The sequence below is a fragment of the Ornithorhynchus anatinus genome, chromosome 12 (genome assembly GCF_004115215.2).
Source record: "Ornithorhynchus anatinus isolate Pmale09 chromosome 12, mOrnAna1.pri.v4, whole genome shotgun sequence".
Lineage (NCBI taxonomy): Eukaryota > Metazoa > Chordata > Mammalia > Monotremata > Ornithorhynchidae > Ornithorhynchus > Ornithorhynchus anatinus.
In genome coordinates this window covers 25,102,448-25,122,947 of record NC_041739.1, presented here as the reverse complement: position 1 = coordinate 25,122,947, position 20,500 = coordinate 25,102,448, and the positions used below count along the sequence as shown (strand labels likewise).

At 44.2% G+C, this 20,500-nt stretch overlaps 1 protein-coding gene across 3 annotated transcripts in view; it reads left to right on the top strand.

Moving 5' to 3' along the window:
• Nucleotides 1-4,763: 4,763 nt before the first annotated feature.
• Nucleotides 4,764-20,500, top strand: part of SMAD1 (SMAD family member 1) — a 66,904-nt gene continuing 51,167 nt past the window's right edge. The window contains exon 1 of one of the 3 annotated variants that reach the window (XM_029077000.1): nt 4,764-4,844. The gene's annotated coding sequence lies outside the window, so the exon portion shown is untranslated. Of the gene's footprint in view, nt 4,845-5,026; nt 5,159-20,500 lie in introns of those variants that run through there. The other 2 variants (XM_029077002.2, XM_029077001.2) reach the window with 2 other exon arrangements.

Genomic DNA, 20,500 nt, shown 5'->3' with positions numbered 1-20,500 from the left:
GAAGGTTAGCTCGTGAAACCAACATGGCATTAATCTCCTGATCTAATCAATTGGTCAGATTTATTGAAGACTTAAGTGTGTGTGTAAGAGTGCTAAATGCTTGGGACAGGGCTAGTGGGCAAGACACTTGCCCTCAGGGAGCTTACAATCTAACAGGAGACAGGGACACTAAAATACTTTATGGATAGAAGGTAGAATGAAAAAGCGAATTAGTACTTAACTAATGGGGTGCATAGAGTATAAGTGCAAGGGGAATTTGATAATGATAAAGTGATTAGAAGCAGTTTGTCCTAGTGGGAAGACTGGAGAGGGCCTGGAAGTCAGAACTCCTGAGTTTTAATCCCCTCTCTGCCACTGTGTGACCTTGTGCAAGTCACTTAACTTCCCCGTTCCTTGGTTTCCTCATCTGTAAAATGAGAATTAAATATCTCTTCTCCTTCTCCCTTAGACTGTGAGCCCTGTATGGGACAAGGACTATGGCTAGTCTAATTATCTTGTATTTACCTCCGGGTAGAAAGCACTTACATACCATTGCAATTATTGTTAGTAATATTATTATTACTATTTTCATTATTATATTGAGATGAAGTAGACGTTTGGGGGTCTATAAAGGTGGAGAGTTTAGAAATTAATGGGAAGGCCTTCTAAAGGAGATGTAAATTCAGAAGGGCTTGAAGATGGGAAAAGTTGTGGGCTGTATGAAGAGGGAAAAAAATTCCAGGAATGGAGGAACTTCTCTGTGCCTCAGTTATCTCATCTATAAAATGGGGATTAAGACCGTAAACCTCACGTGGGACATCCTGATTACTCTGTATCTACCCCAGCACTTAGAACAGTGCTCTGCACATAGTAAGCCTTAACAGATACCAACATCATTATTATTATTATTATTGTTATAAAAGCAAGAGGTCAAAGGCCATAGAGGTGTTAACAGGCACAGTGAGTAGGTTAACTTGAAAGGAATGAAGAGTGTGAACTGGGGAGTAATTTGAGAAGAGATGGACAGGTTTGAGGGAGATGGTTGGAGATGGTCGATTGAGTGTCTTAAAATTTATGGTTGGGAGATTCTGCTTGATGTGAGGAGAAACGGACCCCCACTTGAGGCATTTGAGGAGTGGGAAGACGTGCAGAATGACATTTTAATAATAGTAATGGTGGTATTTGTTAAGCGCTTACTATGTTCCAAGCACTGTTCTAAGGGCTGGGATAGATCCAAGGTAATCAGGGTGTCCCACGTGGGGCTCACAGTCATAATCCCCATTTTATAGATGAGGTAACTGTGTCATAGAGAAGTTTAGTGATTTGCCCAAAGTCACACAGCTGATAAGTGGTGGAGCCAGGATTAGAACTCACGACCTCTGACTCCCAAGCCCGTGCTCTTTCCACTAAGCCATGCTGCTTCTCTAGAAAATTGTTCTGAGTAGCAGAGGGAAATTTGAACTGGAGAGGGGAGAGATTGGAGAGAGGGAGGCTGCTGCAGTATTTGGGTAAGGTTATGAAAAGTGCCTGGATCAGTGGGGTGGCCATTTGGGTTGGAGAGAAAAGAACAGATCCTGGAAATATTGTGCAAGAAAAGCCAATAATATTTGGTACCAAGCTATATTTGGGGCTTGAAAAAAAGGGAAAATCAATGATAATGCCACAGCTGCAGCCTTCAGAGGTAGGGACGATGATGGTATTGTCAACTGTGATGGAGAAGTTGGAGGAGGAGAAGCTTTGGGAATCATTGGTATTGACTGAGCTTTAAATGTGTGCAGAGCACGCACTGTACTAAGCACTTGGGGGAGTAGGACTGAGGAGTTTACAGTCCTTCCTTCCTACAGGAAGGAAGATGAGTTCAGTTTTGGACCTATTGAGCTTGAAGTGCCCGTGGGACATCCATGTAGAGATATTCTGGATGCAGGTGGAAATACAAGATTGCAAAGGAAAGAAGTCAGGGCTGGAGAGGTGGATTTGGGAGTCATCCATAGAGAAGTGGTAGTTGAAGTTATTCGTGGGAGTGGGTAAGTTCTCCAAGAGTGCATAAAATGATAAAAGAAGGAGACCCAAAACAATCTTAGAAGGCTTTAGAGGATGGGAAGCAGAGAAGAGCCAGCAGAAGGGACTGAGAAGGATCAACTAGAGAGAAAAGAGGAAAATCGGGAGAAAGCTGCCTAAAGTGAGGTGACCAGAAGGAGGACATGGAGAATAAATACTGTAAAGACACAATAGAGTACAACAAACAATGTGATAGTGACATAAACTCCTGGGAGGCAGTGGGGCCAGAAAGACCACCCCCCTCCCAGCTCCACAACACATATACATAGCTGTAATTCTGCTTATTTATATTAATATCTGTCTCCCCCTCTAGAAAGTAAGATCGCTGTGGGCAGGAAATGTGTGTTATATTGTTATATTCATTCTCCCACGTGCTTAGTACAGTGTTCTGCAAACAGCACTCAATAAATACGATTGACGGATTGACTGACTGACCATCCTGGCGGACGGCAATTAGGAATGGAATAGTTCTTCTCCAGCAAAGGGTCTGGGCAGATCACGAATCAAGAAAACAGTGGGAATCAGCCCGGACTAGATGGCCAGAGAAGATGGCATGGGGAGTAAATTGAAGGAACAACTTCCAACCGTGGAAATGAAGAGCTAGTGGTTTGGTTCTAGGATCTGAAGAATGCACAGACTCCCAGGAAATACTATGTTTGTGCTGAGAAGACTATGTAAGCTAAGAAGGTAGTCGGCCTCTTGGAGGCCCTTGAGAAACAACAATTTGCTGAGCAATAGACATTCCAGGTTCGTAGAAAAAAGTCTGTGCCAGACAAACATAGCAATCTTTAATACAATTATAGGCGGGGTGACCAAAGGGGATGCAATTGGCATAATAAATATCTGGACAGTAACGTAAGTATCGATCTGGCAGTGCATAAAAATCTAGCTGAGAAGTGAGAATAGGTAGTAGGCTTGAAATTCTGTGGTATGCAGAAAGAGTACTGAAACTCTAAGTGTGATAACTCTAAGTGTGATTGTATATGACAAACTCAAAATGGGGCTGGGGGGGATAGGATGAGGGAGGCGGGTAAGACCAGACAATGACAACTACTTTTAGTTAGATTCAGTCTCATGGCCTCTCCAGACATCCTCCACTCATTCTCAAATCTTATGGCCCTGTTCTTGCAACTCATGTTGGTCCAGCCGTGTTCCCCTTCACACAGCCTGAAAATTGACTTTTGAAGAGAATTCACTTTGCTGGGTCAAATGGTAACTTTCTATTTTATTACAGAAGGAAGTTATAGTTTACTCTGTGGTTCCCACACTTGGCAATCAGGTATCTGGGCAAAACGGCAGAGTTGGAAAATGGAGTGGGGGGAACCAGCCTAATTGAAATGAATCAGGAAAGACAATAGCAAACAAACAAACAAACAGGGAAGAGATCAATAGGATGAAAAATTAAAAAGGGAAAAAAAATTTTGCTAAAAAAAGGAAAGAGAGCTGAAGACTAAGAAAAGGGAAAGAAATAGCGCAATTTAAGCAGTGCATCCCATGTGCTGAAATGGTTCCCGCTGAGGGTAAACTGCAAAGAGCACATAAAAGCAAAATTTGGTGTGATTGAATTAAAATATTGGGTTTTAACGTGAAATTTCACATTTGCAATAATTTTGGTTTTTTGTGTGTGCATATTTTCTGCAGAGTGTGCTGGCTCTGTCTAGTTGACGTGACTTTTTGGCTTTCTGTTGTGCAACCCTTCTGGAAATCCTAGAATGATTAGATTTTAAATTTGGACTATTCGATGACTATTCGAGGCTACCTGCTGACAAGATATATTTTACTAAAATCTACTGTGATCAAAGTAAGAAATTTGAAAAAAAATGCATTTAAAACAATTTGCCCCCATCTTTAAAGGGTGGCATTTTCCCGGCATGGCAAAAAAGAGGACATTTCAAGTATGTACATCTTTCTGCTGTTACTCGATCCGCTTACGGCAGTTCTTCTGAACTGCGTTTTTCGCTCTGCTAATATTTGAAGTTAATATTCTTTTCTGTACATTTAAGTTTTACATTTAGTTTCCAAGTCAGTCTCTCAGATCCCCAGACCGTCAACCGGGCCCTGGACATTTGGCCTGAGAAAAGCCTAGCCCTTAAGGAAAAAAATGATCTGTAACGTTTGCACATTTGGGGTCAATCTCTTCTCGAAGATGTGTGGATTTGTAATCGCTTGGCCCAATTTTCAGAGTTTTAAAAGGGATGAGTCCCTTGCCGGCTGCAGAGGTATGGACGGCAGCAGGATTTCTGGTCCGAAATGGAGATTTTAAGTGGTCCACAACAACCCACGGAGTGGGGAGTCAATTATTTAGATCTCCCACCATCCCCCCAGTTTGAGACCCCCCCCCCCGCCCAAGGCAGACGGTGATTATTTGTGTGTGTTGGGGGGGGGGGGGGAAATTGAGCGGCCCGGGCAATTGGAGGGCAAGCAATTGAAACGCAGGCCGAAAAAGGATGTCCGGGGGATCGTCCTCTTTGGGACTGAATTCCTCGTTGCTGTGGGCGGGCCTTTCCCTGCGAGGGGGAAGGAAAGGAGGCGGGGGGAAAAGTGGAGGGAGATAAAACGAGGAAGAGCAATGCCCACAGTTAGCAAAGCAGTCCCTCTCCCCCTCTTTATCCTCTCCGACCTCGCCGTCGGCCACTTCTCCCTCGCAAGGCCCGGGGAAGAGGCCGCTCCACGCCTGTGGCTGATTATTATTCTTATTCTTTTAGGAGGGCCGGGGGGGGGGGGGGGGGAGGACAAGGAAGCTCAGCGTCTGGACTTTGTTCGCGGGATTTCGAGAGGAGCCCCGGCGTTTGCTGCTGCGAGGGGAGGTAATTTGGAGAGGATCCCTGAGCGCGGTCGGGGGTGGGGGAAGAGTGTGTGTGTGAGGGTGAGTGTGTGTATTGGCAATGGAGTAGGGGAGGCTGGGCGGCTCCGACTCCCTGACGCCAGCGAGACCAGATCAATCCAGGCTCGGGGAGGGAGGGAGGGAGGAAGGGGAAGGCGGGCGGAGCCGGGCGAGCGGGCACCGGCCAAGCGGGCACCGGCCTGGAGAAAGCAGCAGCAGCAGCAGCAGCAGCAGCAAAAAAGGACGGCGACCGGGGACTCCCCTGCACTCGCCCGCCCAGGGCGCGCCAACGACGGGGTAAAAGCAAACTAAGAAAAGCCTCCCCCCCCCTTAAAAAAATGAAAAGTAATAATAAAACTCTCCCCCCGAGGCTTCTTCAAGCGGCCGGCCCCGGGTCGGTGCCCCCGCGGCCTGGATGGGGTTGGGGAAAAAAGGACTGGCCCGGGGGGCAGATCCGAGGGCGGGCGGTCTTGTTGCCCCCTGAGTCGTCCATCCCCTCCCCAGCATGATGGCGTGGCCGGTCCGGGGAGGGAAAGCGGGGGCCGCCCCCTCCCAGCCGCACCTCTTTCTGCTTTGCAACTTTGCGTTCGCGTCTTTGTTGGGTCGGAGGAGGGGAAACTTAACGTCCTCCTCCTCCTCGGCCTGCTCTGGACGGGCTCCCCCGCTCCCCTGTCCCCGTAGGCTCCCCATTTTTTCCCTTTCCCTTTTCCTCTCTTTTCCCCCGGAGGAGCCGGTCTCCGGGGTCCCGGAGCGGCTGCGGAGCGCGGCCTCAACTCGTCGCCGTTGGAGGAGCGGCGCCGCCCGCCCGCCCAAGCCCTCACTCGCACACTGGCACAGAGCACACCCCCAGACACACTTGCACAAACAGACACACTTGCACAGGCAGCCCCCCCAAACACACTTACACAGACACACTTGCACAAGGAGACCCCCAGACACACTTGCACAAGGAGACCCCCCCCCAGACACACTTGTACCAGCAGCCCCTCCCAGACACACTTGCACAAACAGACACACTTGCACAAGCAGTCCCCCCAGACACGCTTGCACAGGCAGTCCCCCCAAACACACTTACACAGACACACTTGCACAAGGAGACCCCCAGACACACTTATACAAGGAGACCCCCCCCAGACACACTTATACAAGGAGACCCCCCCCCAGACACACTTGCACAAGGAGACCCTCCCCAGACACACTTGTACAAGCAGCCCCCCCAGACACACTTGCACAAGGAGAAGCACAGACACACTTACACAGACACACTTGCACAAGGGGGACCCCCCCCCCAGACACACTTGCACAAGGAAACCCACAGATACACTTGCACAGGGAGACCCACAGACACACTTGCAAAGGGGACCTCCCCCCCCCACCCCAGATACACTTGTAAAAGCAGTCCCCCAGACACACTTGCACAAGGAGACCCACCGACACACTTGCACGAGGGACCCCCCCCCCCGAGACACTTGCTCAAAAGGACCCCCAGACACACTTGCACAACCAGACCCCCAGACACACTTGCACAAACAAACACACTTACATAAGGAGCCCCCCAAACACACTTGCACAAGCAGGCCCACACACTTGCCCAGCCAGACACACACCCCCCCCCCCCCCCCCACACACCCCGAACTGCCGCTCGGCCTTCCAGGAGGAGATCGCCCAGAAGGAAGAACGTCCCTCTTTGAGGGTCTTTGCCCCTGGATTTTCCATTTTTTTTTGTGTGTGTCCCCCGTGGCACGCTCGTCTTTGGGGTCGAGGTCAAGGAAAGTTCGTCCAGAAATTCTAATTTATGCAAAGGTTTGGCGGCATGTAATTTCTCTTCCTTTCCTCCCTCCCCTTTCCCTTCTCCTGCCACCCCACCCCCTTCCGAATGTGTCCTCTCATTCCTTTCCCTTTACAGGACTAGATTGCCTCACCGAATGTGTATTTCTAAGTTTGCCCGTGAACAACTGGTCATTTACTCTGTCCAAAGCCTTTGTTAGTGTTTCCCGAAGTTGTTTATGTAGCAGAATGGGAGTGGGTGAAAGAGAAAGAAATGTGGGTTTGTTTTTCCAAATGGCTAATAAGAGAGATATTTATAGGAAGAGTGTTTCCTTAGATATCTTTTTAGGAAGAAGGGACTAACGATGCTTCTCAAATCTAAGCTTGCTGTAAATACTTTTTAAAGTAAATTTCGTGGATGCTCGGGATTTAATGACTTTCTCGTAGAAAACCGTTTGGTAGTTCCTGAAAATCTGCGCCTAGAGACAGCCCGTCTTAAACATCCGATGAGGAAAGCTTGTCATTTGAACAATGAAAACTGGCGTTTTGATTCCCGTGGGTTTCCTCCCCCACCCCCCCATCCCTTTTAACTTGACTTGGGAGATATTTTTAGAAAGTGTCGGAATGAAATGGTGACTGCTTAATATGCACAGGCCTCCATATCACGGAAAAAGTGTAATTAAGCCACAGAAATCAGCTTACCTTTATTTCAGAAGCTAGCTCTCTCTTTAATTGCTCTTCTTGGACACATGCCTGCTCCTCAGTAACACAGTGAGAAGACCTTAGTGTGCCAACGTTGATTTTCATCTTGTTTATAATTACTACTTTAAATTTTATTGGAGGTTGGTGAGCTGAATTGGAACTAGTGTTTAAAGCAATCTAGGTTGAATGTTCCCAATACTAATATTTGCAATTGGCATGAGAATGATTTTGCATGTATGTCTGATTTACACTGATTTTTTTTTTAAGGCAGATCTTCCTTCCCTCTGCTTTCCCCCATTTGCACCGTGTGATGCTTCTGTGAGGGTAGTGTGCATCTTGTAATATTGCAATTCTTCTATAGCTAACAAGGAGCGTGAGAGATGGATTTTCTGGAGCAGGGTGATGCAGCAGCCTCTAGAGAGGATCAGTTCAAGGCAGGATCAAGTTTCCCTAAGGGTAGGGATTTGTCCTTGCTTTAGTTTTGACCCTTCCACCCATAGGTATGTAACTAAATACATTTTTTCCCCCTTCACACTATGCTCTTATCTTTTCTGTCCTTGAGGATCTAACGATCAGTACATTGAGAGAAGTGACAGGACTACGGCCATTTATTTCCTCTCTTTATAAATATTGACTGGTAGCTTAAATATTTCAGGAAATGGTAATATTTTATTGGCTGAGGCAAAGGAAACATAATTTTTAAAGGAGATCTTGTAAACCACCAACTCCCATTGCCCTAAATATTCAGGTTGGTTGTGCACCAGTTATTTATCACTACCCATTTTGGGGGGTTAAAGATGAAATGTTGCAGCCAGTGATTTGGGGGATAGTGAGAGAAGACAAGAATAAATCTGGGTGTAATTGGACAGCCATATTTAAGCTGCAATAGCATTCTGCATTCTCAAGTACAGATTTTGAGTGTGTGTGTGTATAAAAGGTCTCATTTGTGTAGTCTTACAAGGCTAATGGAGGCATCATTGAGGCTTTATAAATAATGTAAGTTGTGTATAATGTAGATTCCCCAGAGACTGCAGAGAAAGCATCATTACCAGCCTTTTCAACCTGCTTGAGATCTTAAATTGATTTACAGCACTGAACTGGTGCAAAATGATACATCAGGATGACATGGGGGTCAGCCTGTAAAAGTCTATGATGTCAGCCTATTAGTTCAGTCATCATAATTAAACCATATTACAGGGGCGGCTAAGCAGGAGTCTGGCCTATTTTACTTCAGATATGGATGGTACAGGATTCAGAAAATAAAGTAAGCAGAAACTTATAAGATTGCTTCTGAAAGGTTGATGGAGGGTGGGGGTGGGGGGGAAGGACCTTAACTTATGAGGTGATCAAATATTTACTTTGCCACCTTACCATAAGCAGTTTTATTTGGGAGCCAAGAATCAAATGTGATGCATTGGAGTACAGTTTGCAACCTCTGCAACTCTCCACCTTATTAAAGACCCTAACTGATGCCAGCAAATATGCAGAAAGGTTTTTACTTTTGCTTCTGTGAACTCTTAGCTCTTACCTCCCAATAAATTAATCACCAGGATGCTGAGTAGCAAGATGTATTTGCTTTATTTCTTGGATTTGGGGCAATCAAATAACATAGCTAGAAAAAAATGGGGGCTTCTAGTGTAATTTCATGAACTCTAAACTATTTGGGGGCTGGTTATATAGGATCTTTTGTTTCTCCTCCCCTCTGACCATCTTTCACTATTCATCCTTTCACTGCCAGTGAGCTTCTTCATCAGAGGAGGGTTGTAAGGAGAGGGAGAGAAGAATCGTAAATCTATACATTTTGCTCTTTGTGAAGTATACTTAATACCTATTTGTAAGGTAAGTTTTATTTGCTCATCCTTTGGTATGCGCTACTTTTTCAGACTATTGTTTTTTCCTCTGCTTTTATAGTCTGGGTGGTAGTTTCAGTGATTCACTTCTCATGAGACCTGGTCACGAACTGTTATTTTTAGGTGATTATGTTCTTGCTTTTAATTAGCAAAAGGCAGTAACAGTGCTATTTGACTTCTCAGGTGGTTGCTTTACACAACCGTATTAGTTTAGGAAAAATATTTCATTGAAGATTTCTGGAGTGTTTCTTCAGATTGATGTTTCAATATTTTCAGTCAGTTTTACTTGTTGCTAAGATGTCACTGATATGTCCCTGAAATTCTCTACATTGGATATGATTTTAGGGTCTTTGGTGTAATATCAACCATCTCCCTGAAGGAGAGTGAGGTCTGTGGCATCCGTAGATCTGTTTGCATTTTGCAAATTAAAATGGATTTTTTTTTTTTTTTAGAAGGGCGGAAGGAGCAGAAAAGCCCTGAGTCTAATTTAATCAATGGGGCATTACTGGAAAATGGGAGATCCAAGATCGTGCATGTTCAAATCAAATCACAACATGACCATGCCCTTTAGGCAGACAACTATGAGAATGAGCAAAGCTTGGATCCCCACTCTCTTGGCTTTTTAATAAAATTGACTATCTTTTATCTTCAGCTGAAGAAGTCTTTGCATTGGACTAGAATAAACCAGTGCTGTGGCTTCAAAAAATGATGGTGGTTAAAAACAGGAGAGAGGATATAGCCGGGAGTCCACTAGGCTGTTTTTTGTGGTTTACTTCAGAGAAAAGATGGTCAGGTCAGAGTTGCATAGCAAGTAGGTGATAGTCTTATTTGCTCCAGACTGAAAATTTCTTCCTCTCAAATGAAAACATTTACATCTGCTTTGTGCAGAATACTGGACTCAGTGCTTGAGAATACAGCAGAGTTAGAAGATGTGATTCCCACCTCAAGGAGCTTACAGTCAAGCAGGAGATTGTAGATCAGTACCTTACCAAGGCCGTCTCCTCCTCTAGACTCTAAATTGCTTGCGGACAGGGGTTGTGCCTACCAACTCTTTATTGCATTCTTCCATGAGCTTAGTATAGTGCTCTTGCATACAGTGAGTGCTCAAAGTATAGCACTAATTAGGGGGAGACAGACACAAAATAGGAGTAAGCAAAAGTACAAGTAGGAGGAAGCAAAAGTATCCCAAATCTGATAGATTTATTCTAGTCCTGGTGGCTTGCCCTCTGAAGTATTTTATTCTTTCCTGATAATTTACTTCCAAGGAAAGTTAAGCCTATTAAAATCACCTTCAAAATGAAAATTTTGCCAGTTCTCAGTACGTCATGGATATACTAATGTCTTATAACAATTCCTATAGGGGGTGGGATGTGAGGAGGTTGGAGGGAAAAGGTGATTTCACAGCTATCTGTGGCTGGTTTCTGGCTGGTTACAGAAATCTGCAGTCTCAGTGGATCATTTAATTGCATAAGGGAAGTTGCCTTTTTTGGTTTTTATGGCATTTGTTAAGCGCTTAACTATGTGCCAGACACTGTACTAAGCATCGGAGTAGATACAAGCTAGTCAGATTGGACACCGTCCATGTCGCATGTGGGGCTCACAGTCTTAATCCCCATTTTAAAAAAGAGGTAATCGAGGCCCAGAGAAGTGAAGTGACTTGTCCAACAGACAAATGGTGGAGCTGGAATTAGGACCCAGGTCCTTCTGACTCAGGCCTGTGCTCTATCCACTAGGCCAGGCCGGAAAGGCCAGAAACTTCATAAAATAAACAGCTTGGGTCTTATGAATCAATCAGCGCAGCATTTGGGAGAGCACAGGACAAAAGTTTATGTATTGAAAATCTCTGCCAACAAGGACTTTACGGACTAACGCATGAGAGTTTTAGGTAAGAGCCCAGGTCTGTAGAACTTGAGCAGATTCCATCTTCTCAGACCTCTTACTGGCTTTGACCGTGCCACATATAGGATCAAAGACTTAAGATGTTGGTGGTTGTTCTCCTAACTGGTTTTCATTAGATAGCAAGTAGACGAAAATACAGCATGGAGCTAAGTATTTAATTGCACATCTATGTGTCTTTGTGCTTAAAGACTTGTAAATATTAACTGTGTTCCTGCTGGTCCTCTGACTGCGGGTACATTCTTTTGAGGCTTCATTGAAATGACAATAGGCCGTCTCCACTTATCTGGCTCATCGGTCAGCACCGAGGTTACATTTCTCTTCGGGTCTTGGACTGTTGGGGAGTAGTTTAGATTCTATGTATTAAACAATAGAAAGTATTTTTTCATTTACCTCATTCTTCCTTTTGTGGTAATTCCCAAGTAAGTCTGAAAATGGTAAAAAAAAAATAAATAAGTTTCAGACCACTACATGTAGTTCTTTTTCTTCATTTTGAAACACCACCGGGAGTAAATTCGGTTTTAACTTGCTTTATTTCAGTTATGATTGTTTAGCTATCTGAGGCAAATACAATACCACAGAATTGGGATGTGAAAATATATTGTGATTTCCGTCCCCCAGCCTCCCGTCTATTGCAAAATGTCTTTTTTTCCCTTAGTGAAACAGATCTGAACTTTAGTAAAACTTTATCCACAATGACTTGTTAAATCGAGAAGGCTAGTGATTTTCAGAAAATACTGTTCAGTTTTTAAGTTTCAGGTTAAGTGATTTGTCTCCGCGCATTTAGAATGGTACATTTTGTATTTCAGCCTTCAAGAAATTCATTAAAGTATTTGGATATCAGTGTATATCCAAGGAGAGACTGGGTTATACCCTTTATCAAGGAAACCCCTTTTGATGACCTGTTTCTGAATTGTTAGACTATTTGGACCAGAGGAAACTAGTTAGAGAAGCAGCGTGGCGCAGTGGAAAGAGCACGGGCTTTGGAGTCAGGGCTCATGAGTTCGAATCCCAGCTCTGCCACTTGTCAGCTGTGTGACTGTGGGCAAGTCACTTCACTTCTCTGGGCCTCAGTTCCCTCATCTGTAAAATGGGGATTAAGACTGTGAGCCCCAAGTGGGACAACCTGATTCCCCTGTGTTTACCCCAGCGCTTAGAACAGTGCTCTGCACATAGTAAGCGCTTAACAAATACCAACATTATTATTATTATTATTAGTAAGGCAGGTGCAGGCATGGATTCTCTAAACAATTAACAGCTTTGCTACTTATACATCAGACACTTTGGTGTGTGATTATTAAAGTTTAGTGTATTGTTTGTAAGTGGATTAATGCAGCCAAGTCCTCCAGGTTATTGAGGTGGCTGATATGGCATCCAAATTCCTCCACTTTCTACCCTCCCTTTGGTTTTTTCATTACTCATCTCCACCTCAGTGGGGCTGGGAGCAGGGATGGGAAGAGACAGGTAAAACTCTGACTCCTTCTCTGCTCTATCAGTTCTAAAAAAGGGAAAATGGAGGAAGAGATTGAAAGCAGTGGTTAAAATGAGATTTGTGGTGGATGGCATGTGGTTTTCCGTTGCCTGGGCTGCCTCCCCACTAGTACAGATGAATCATGTTGGTGGAATTGCTGTTTGAAAGTATGGTAACTATAAAAAAAAATTCAGTTGAAATGCGTGGTGTATCGTATTAATGCATCTAGGGCAAATAGAAACTGTGAAATATTTTTAGATTCTATTTGACATATATACACATACTTTTTTATGTATTTGGCAGCCATTTTCTCTATTGTTGCTAATCTGTATTATTTAAAATTTAACCTGCTGCAAATTACTTGAAGCTAAAGTTGATCCAGTATCAAGCATCTTTCCAAGTTTTGCTCTAGTACAGAGTGAGTTTTTTCTATCTAATGTGCCTTCAGTCAGTCGAAGCTGTGTACATGAGCCAATTGTTCTAATAACAGAAAGTGTAACCTGCTTAGTATAGCAGTAATAATGGTGATATTTGTGAAGCACTTACTAGGTGCCAAGCACTCTAGTGAGTGCTGGGGTAAGTACAAGAGAATCCGGTCAGACACAGCCCCTTTGCCACCTGGGGCTCACAGTCTAAGTGGAAAGGAGAACAGGTGCTTAAACCTCACTTTACAGATGAGGAAACTGAGGCATGGGGAAGTTAAGTGACTTGCCCTAGGTCCCTTCAGCAGGCGAAAGGTGGAGCCAGGATTAGGACCTAGGTCCTTTGACTCCCAGGCTCATTTTCTTTCCACCAGACCATGCTGCTGCTTCAGAAGATATTGTTTATCTGAGAGTCCTAATAAATTTCTTCCGTGCTTGGTTTTGGAAAAATTTTGCTTGGTTAACCTTTATTATCCCAAGAACTCAATGATGCTACACGGAGGTATTTTCACACTCATTGTGATTGTGTCCCTTATGGGTGGAGGAAAATTAAAATGTGACAGTCCAAACCATACAGGGCTAGCTCTGCCCAAGGACTTGTAAATCAAGACTGATTAATGGGCAAAAAAAATACAGGCTGTAACTTGCTTTATTTCCTAGATACAATTGAAAAGAGACTTTCAAGTTGGCTTTCAAAGCACCACCTAGCCAAAGAGAGCCCTTGAAACGAGCTGAAACTGTTAAATGAACTGCTTTTCCTCCTGTGTGCTCAGTAATTCTCAGGCCATTCTGGGGCCCTGGCTGACTCCCTTCCAGCCCTTTTTCCCCCTCCCCCACCCACACACTAGGACTAAGAAGAGGCCAAAAATTTGGTTTGCAGATTTCCAGTTTATCCCACTGTGAAGAAGGGATCGTGAAATAATTTGGAACTTGTTTCACCTATGCCAGAAGAGAAAGGGGGCAGGATGAAGGAGAGCCAGTTTAGGCCATTCCAAGTTGCCGGCCCGTCTGTGCAAGGTTGCACAAAGTGACTCTGTGTCCGCTACCCTCATTGCTGTGAAGTTCCTTAGCAGCCAGGAAGGAGGAGCCAACTTTTTGTTTAGCCATTCACCGACCGCTAAGAGAAGGCCCTGTGCGCTAGGGGCTTAATGAGGGAAAAATCATGACGAATTGTGGGATAATGGGGTACACCAAACAGAAGAGCTGCATTTTAAGAAGGTGCCATTGTGAGGCTTTACAACTGAACATGGCGTATATCGATATTAAAAAGCCTCCAGCTAGGAGGCTGTTTAAGTAGCATGTTGAGTTTGATGGGTTTAGTTGCTCTCTTTAGAGAGCTACACTGTAATTGTAGGCAGGGTGGGTTTTAGTGTGGGGCTTTTTTTGTTTTTTCCCCTATCTCATTTCATGGTATTCTGCACCCAGTAGACCAGTGCTACAATACGTATTGCTCCACCATTGGGAAATAATTCACATCTACTTTCCCAGCTGAAAAATGTTCAGGCCACATCCTTGTGTTAAACTTAGCCCTTTTTGAATGCAGAGATGTTGAATTGTTAAATAGTTCCAAGCCTGGGAAAGGCTGTTGATGTGGAGTGGGGGAGATTGTTCAGGAGTTCTGAAGATTCCAACTCAGGCTGGATGGCAAAGGGCATTGGCGGAGAGTCCCGCCAACACCTCGAACGTAAACATATCCAAAACAGACTCCTTATCTTCCCACCCAAACCCTATAAACTTGTCACTGTAAACTGTACCACCATCCTTCCTGTCTCACAAGTCCATAACCTTGGTGTTATCCTTGACTCATCCCTCTCTTCAACCCACATATTCACCCTATCACTAAATCCTGTTGGTTCAACCTTCACCACATTGCTAAAATCCTCCCTTTCCTCTCCAACCACACTGCTACCAAGCATTTAATCCAAGCATTTATCCTATCCCGTCTTGGTTACTCTCTCAGCCTCCTTGTTGACCTCCCTGCCTCCTGTCTCTCCCTACTCCAGTTCATACTCTACTGCCCAGATAATTTTTCTACAAAAACGTTCAGGCCACGTTTCCCCATTCCTTCAGAAACTCCAGTGGTTGCCCATCCACCTCTGCATCAAACAGAAACTCTTTCACTATTGGCTTTAAAGCACTCGATCACCTTGACCCCTCCTACCTCACCTCACTGCTTTTCTATGGCAATCCAGCTCGCGCACTTCGCTCATCTAATGCCAACCTACTCACTTTACCTCAGTCTCGTCTGTCTCACCGACGACCTCTTGTCCACTTCCTGCCTCCAGCCTGGAATGCCATTCCTCTTCATATCCAACAGAAAATTGCTCTCTCCACCTTCAAAGCCTTATTGAAGGCACAACTCCTTCAAGAGGCCTCCCCTAAGTCCTCATTTCCTCTTTTCACACTCTCTTCTGCGACTCCCTGATTTTCTGCCTTTATTCACCTCTCCCTTAGCCCCACAACACTTACGTACATATTTGTAATTTATATCAATGTCTCCCCCTCTAGACTGTGAGCTCATTATGGGTGGGGAGTGGGTACCAATTCTGTTGTACTCACCCAAGCGCTTGGTACAGTGCTCTGCACACAGTAAACGCTCTATAAATATGTTGGATTTGCTCTTGGGTCTGTGTGCTTTCCTCTTTGCCATGCTGGAGACTCTGTGGGCCTCCTTCCTGGGTCTAGTAGTTGCCTACAAGCTAGTCAGAAATGTGGAAAAGGAGACCAGTTTCTCCAGTGTTTTGGCCGTAATGGATGTTTAGGAGCTTAATTTGTACTGGCAGAAGTCCCCAGGCACAGAAAATGAGCAAATTGACACTTTTCTTGGGGACATGGAAGGATGGCAAAGGAGTGGTAAAAATTGTAGTACTTTCTCTCCCCTCCCGCAGGGCACTCCCACAAAGGGACAGGCCCTGGGGCCCAGGTTAGCCCCATTATGATGAATTAAGTGCTGGCTGTACATTGACTTTCTTGAAATAAATATTTATGGTGAAAGGACTCTCAGCAAATGACACTGCAACAAAAATGACCCAACCACTTATAATTAGCACTTAGGTTAACTTTGAAAACATGTGAAACAATGATAATTATCAAGGGAAGAAGAATCCCAGGACTACTTTCCTTTTTTTTTTTGAGAGCTTTATAACTTTGTAAAATCCATCCTTATTAATTCTAAAAGAAGTAGAGGTATGACTTTGCTCTGCAGACTTATTCAGTTCTCCCTTCTTAGGGTTTGTGGTTTTTGTCATTTTGTATTTTCCACCTCCCACTAATCAGTGAGACTCTCCACTTCAACTCATGGTCACTTGAGTGGTAGTCTGTGAGATCCTCAAGTCTTTATGAATTCTGGTCTGAATTTTGGTTTAAATTTATGCCTTCTATATATGATTTCTCTCTCCTGTTTTCACATTTTTTTTTCAATCATTGGTATTTTTTGAGAGCTTACTACAGACAGAGCACTGTAATTAGCCCTTGGGGCAATACAAGAGAGTAGGTAGATGTGATCCCTGCCCTCAGGGAGCTTACTATCTGTTTCTTTTATATGTTGTGCTTTTGCTGCTTGTTTTTTAGTTCAGTAATTAGGAATTTGGGCGTGGCCTGTTTTCCCCAATTAGATCGTGGGTCCTTCAAATTTAGGAGAATCATCTTCATTTGTAATCCCCAAATCCCCTAGAACTGTTCTCAGCAAATTGAACACTCACTAAAACGTTGCTGACAGATTCTTCCAGCTATTACCAAACTTTGCTTTCTTGTGTGGGAAGGAGGGAATTTGAACAAAATTGTTTTGACAAATATGATTTATTAGGGGTATCCAGCTTAACAGATTTCGAATATACTGAGAAGGGTTTTTCTGATGATTAAAACCAGGGCTTGAAAAATTTGACCAAGAATTTAATCAGTAGTAGTATTTATTAAGCACTTTATTGGGTGCAGAACACTGTACTAGATGACTAGATGCTTAGGAGAGTTCAGTGAAAGTTGAAGACAGTGTCCCCTCTTTTGAGTTTACGATATAGATGGGCATATGCAAGATAGGCAGACATAAGTTGTATTCATACCGTGAGAGTTGGAGGAAAAATTGTAGGTACAGCTAGGAATAGCAAGAGTATGGACATATGAAAACCAATTGATACATGCACTCAATTTTGCCAGAATGTGACGGCAGAATTAGGGTACGTTCTTCCAACAAAATGAACCTGTCTGGATAGACTGTGATGTGGCGTTAAAAGAATTTGTTATGTGTGTGTGGCATTAGACACGTTGAGGATACAAAACCACTTTTCCTTAATGTAGGGCTCTGCAAATGTGCAACCTCTGCGTTATAGGAGAACTGGGTGTACATAAGTGCTAAGCGTGGCTGTTAGAATAACAGCTGTTGAGTTGTCATCAGCACCTAATTTTCTGAGCTCACACTCCACATTCCCTCTAGGGACATGTGAGTCGTTTTCTAACTCCCACTGCCTATCTAGTTATCATGACCACATTTTTAAAAGTCTTTGCCCAGCCCTTTTTGTTCACTGCTGAGGGGAACAGAGCTTGGGGTATGAGAGCTAAATCAATTTTAACTTGTATGAATGGCCCAGTTGAGCTAAAAATATGACTTGGGGAATATGCCTGCTTGAGAAGGTGTGAATTTTGCCCTTGTTGAATACTTCAGGAAAGTTCATTGCATATAAGTTGCCATCTCTTCTACTCCAGCTTCCTGTTTTGCATTTTTCTCCATTTCTGGCTTTGCAGTCTGGCATACCTAATAATAGGCTCTTTATTATTCTCATTCATGGTAGTGTGTTCAGAGCATCTATTTAGTTCAGGTGCAAGCAAAAGCTTGGAAGGGGGTGAGCGGGGTGGTGTGTGGTGGAGGCGGGGGTTGCGTGCGCACTCTACGTGAAATGTTTTAAAATGTAGCTTTATTATTGGCCTAACATTTAGCCGCCCCCAAAAGATTAGAACTTTCTAGTTGGCGAGGATAGGTTTAATGTACAGTAGTGCATCTTCTATCTGGTAGTTAGTATTAAAAGAGACTGGCAGCCTTTCAAGGGTCAAATTTTATGTGGATCACAGCTTTGAATTATCATTCGAGACTCTTATGCATCCTATACTTTCACTCATATTGCTTCAGTTACTGATACAGTGTAAAGTCCATGCTTTTAGGCATGTCTAAGCCCAGGTCTCCTAGAGTGTAAGAATCGCAGTCTTGCAAAGCTCCACTTTTAGGAAAACCTGTGCTCTAAGATTCTCCTCTATCCGATACCGTGCCTGGGCGTAGCATGCTGTATCCAAACAGATGTGTATTGTTATGGAACTGTCACCCAACAACTTTCTAGCCAGAATCTTTAGTGAAAACACATGTTATGGCAGGAATGAGGATGTCTCCCCAAATTATTTATTGTTGAATGGTGAACATTCCTATTTGCCATCACTCCAGAAATGCTTGGTGCGTCTTTGTCGGGGAGGTTTGGTGAAGACCAAGGTGAGACCCCGCCAGTTTATATCTTATAGCAGGGGTGGGCCGACTGCCTCTCGGGTGTCAGGCAACTCTTTGGTTGTCAGACTGCAATCTCAGTTTCCAGCCCCAACCCTGTTTTCCTGAGATTCACTGGCGGTCACTGCTGAAGAGTCTGAGAAGCAGAGGAACACGTGATACTGCCAAGTGATGGCCTAGCAGATGTTCTGCAAGAACTGTGGTTCCCAACAGCATCATGCAGATCTCGATCTCGCTACACAGGAGACCAGCACCCTGGGGAAATGCCCGAGTCAACAGTATTTATTGGATGCTTATTGTGTGCAGAGCACTGTACTTGGTGCTTGGGGAGGGTACAGTAGATTAAATCAACATGATCTTTGTCCTCTAGGATCTTTCAGTCAAGTGAGAGAGGTGAAAGTGAAAATATTTTCAGGCAAGAGGAAGATGGAAAATGGATCTGCAGATGAGATAGTGCTTAAATAACAAGGCATATAAAACATTCAGAGGTGCGCTTGGGAGTACACCAGGGCTGAGGTGAGATGGAAGTAATAATGTTGGTAATGTTGGTATTTGTTAAGCGCTTACTATGTGCCGAGCACTGTTCTAAGCGCTGGGGTAGACATAGGGGAATCAGGTCGTCCCACGTGGGGCTCACAGTCTTAATCCCCATTTTACAGATGAGGGAACTGAGGCACAGAGAAGTTAAGTGACTTGCCCACAGTCACACAGCTGACAAGTGGCAGAGCTGGGATTCGAACTCATGAGCCCTGACTCCAAAGCCCGTGCTCTTTCCACTGAGCCACGCTGCAGTTGGGTGGGGTATAACCTGAGGTGAGGAGGAATTAATCGGCAAAAGCCTCTGGGAGGAAATACAGTACAGTGTTTATTGACCTGATTTAGGGTGACCAGATTTGTAAAATAGCGAAAGGAGATGCATTGCTGTTCTAGAAGTAATGTTGAGACATGGGGTTGGAGAAAGTCATGAGGACAGGATAGTCTGACCAAAATGAGGTGGCTTATGCAGCTCGGGCAAAGGCTACAATTTAAAATATTGAATCAACAAAATACCACGGTGAACCTAGTCTAGATTTTGCAGAGGCCAGGCCCAGGGTCGATGCGTGGATATTTACCAAGCATGTGACCTCATGGGGAAAAAGGATAACTTGCTGTTTACCAAACACTAATTCTGACCCTAGGAGAAAGATTTAAAAAGGATATAGCTGTATGACCAAGATCTATGTAGAGTTTGGGTTATTTTTTCCCTCCTGCACTTATCACTAGTATTTTTCACTTTATAGTGTTTTCACTGGTTTCTAACTTTTTCAGTCAGTGGTATTTATTGAGCACTCACTGTGTGCAGAGCACTGAACTAAGCCCTTGGGAGAGTACAAGACAGAGTTAATGTGCCCATCAACCCTGCCCACAAGGAGCTTACAGTCTAGGGGACTTAAAAGTCATACTCCCTAATGGACTCAGCTGGCGGGGGAAGAAAGATTGTAAAAGTCATTGTTGGCAGGGAATGTGTCTGTTATATTGTCTCCCAGGCACTTAGTACACAGTGCCCTGCACACAGTAAGCTCTCAATAAATACGATTGATTGATTAAAAGAGGGTCTAGCCATTGGGGTGGCAATAGCATTTAGCTGCATTAAACCCCTCAGGAGAGAGATCTCTGGAGCATTCTCTCCCCGGGTTCCCTTTGGTGAGCTGCAGTGACGGCAGTGACAGCTAAGGAAACTCAATCATCAAATACGATATGTCAGCAGAAGCAGACCCCGGCAAAAAGTTTGGGGCCTGGGACCGACCGCCGGGAGCGATGATGCTTTTTCATTTTTAAATGACTCAGCTGCAGCCCCGATTTGGGGACCTCAGAGTTTCCAGGTAGGCTCCTTTTGTCTCAGAGTGCATCTATAAATGGTTCCCTGATTGAAGCCTCTGGGAACTGGTGGAAGGGACAACTATATAGCTCTGGGTATCCTTGATGAATAATTCAATGTGTGATTTCATTTTGACTGCTCTTTAAGGCTTTTCAGTCAGGGAAAAAAAAATTATGAACATTTTGGCTTTC